This window comes from Mandrillus leucophaeus, unplaced genomic scaffold, assembly GCF_000951045.1.
Source record: "Mandrillus leucophaeus isolate KB7577 unplaced genomic scaffold, Mleu.le_1.0 Scaffold1449, whole genome shotgun sequence".
Classification (NCBI taxonomy): domain Eukaryota; kingdom Metazoa; phylum Chordata; class Mammalia; order Primates; family Cercopithecidae; genus Mandrillus; species Mandrillus leucophaeus.
In genome coordinates this window covers 42,586-44,412 of record NW_012101420.1, presented here as the reverse complement: position 1 = coordinate 44,412, position 1,827 = coordinate 42,586, and positions in this window count along the sequence as shown.

The window sequence follows — 1,827 nt, the reverse complement described above, 5'->3', positions numbered from 1 at the left end:
GGTCCACACTCTATGACTGATGCCGCAGTTGAGCCCCAGCAGCTTGGACTTCGGACCCCAGAGTGTTCTGACCTCTGAGTTGCTCTGGGCTGGCGGTGCCCTGTGCCAGCTGCACTGAGGCAGCCGTGTGCCTGCTGGTCCTACAGGATTCGCCACCTGAAACCAGAAGCAGATCAGGATTTCCCAAATTGTCTCTAGCCCTGAAGGGTGACTGTTCTAATAAGGCACTGTTTTAATAAGGCAATAATAGCAGCTACCACTTCTGTGGGGGGTGCTGCCATGTGCCAGGCATCTTTCTGGGTACTTGGCATATGTGAACACACACATTTACAATGGAAGCTCGTGAAGCACAGAGAGGTTAAGTGACTTGGTCAAAGTCACACAGCAGTAAGGAGTGGAGCTGGAATTTGAGCTGAGACAGTCTGGTCAAGGGCTCAGGCCCTCACTGCTGGCACCATGTCACATACAGTGAGATGACTGAAGGTGGGAAGAAGCTGGGGTGTGTTGGTTACATGGAGTACACATGGCCTTTGTAGTAAGCTGGAGCCTGTGGCCACCCAAAGGTGGATTTGTGCATGAGCCGAGGACAGGTTTCTAATGTGCCAGATGAGATGAGTAGGAGATTATGCACCTGTGTCTTCAGCCTTGTCCTCCCTGTCTTTGTCATCTCCTGAGGATGGAGCATCTGTCATGTGCACACTGAGTGGCACCACTCCTGCTGGGTGAGTCGCTGCAGCTGCAGGTCCCCAGGGTCCTTGTGAGAAGCAGTCAGCACCTGCAGCTGCTGGGGCTCCAACAGGATGCATTTTGAGGACACCAGCTCTGCACCATCCTTGACCCAGACAGCGGGCCCCATGGGACCACCTTCAGGCAGGGAGCAACTCAGCCCTGCGGTGTCCCTGATGCCAAAGAACAACTGCTCCTGCTGGTTTCAAGACCTCAGCGGGAGGCTGCAGCAGGCCTTGAGTGAGGGAAGCTCGGCTCCCAGAGCCTGGGGTCCTGTCAGACAACACTCAAACCAGGGGCTGGTAAATAATCCCCAAAAGGGCCTGCGGCAACATTTTCAACTTTGCCAACCAGTCTCTGTACCAAAGACTTACTCTGCCCTTGTAGCATGAAGCAGCCTTCCATAGACATCCTGCTGGTCTCCCTGAGACAGGCTGCTCCCAGTCCTAGGGGATCTGAAGTAGCGCCTGAATGGCCATAGCCATGAAAAGCACTAGGGTACAGGCCAGGGTGTCTGTGACAGGGGCTGGGGCTGCAGTTTGTCAGGCAGCGTGAATAGGCATGCTGCTCCCCACAGCTTAGGTTGGCACTAGCAGGAGGAGAGTGTCCCTTAGAAGCCTGGGGGCCACTGGAGCCCGACTCAGTGTGTGCAACTCCTGAATGGGCTTGGTGCCCATAAACCCAGCACCATTGTGGGTTGCACACCCACCAAGGCACAGTGCACCCCAACTGAGCCAGCTGTCCTTGACCCACCGGGCCTCAGACCATGACCAGCCCAGCTTGCTGGGGCACAGGGACACTGGAATAGAATTTTAAGAGTGAGTTCACTGAATTTGGTGGGGGGATTTCTTGAATTGTTTCTCTAATCTATTTGGATTTAAAGGCACAAATGACTCTATTTCCAGTAGTACAGAGAGTGTGAATACTCAGAATATCACCACTGGATAGACCTAATCAAATACTTATAAGATCTGGGTGACCATGTATTTGACACCTTAGAAGACTTTGTTAAACTAGCAAGTATAAGGTGATTGGCTGATTTTTGCCAATTGTGCTGGACAAAATGGGGAAAAAAAGATGAACTCAGGGCTGCAAACTTCT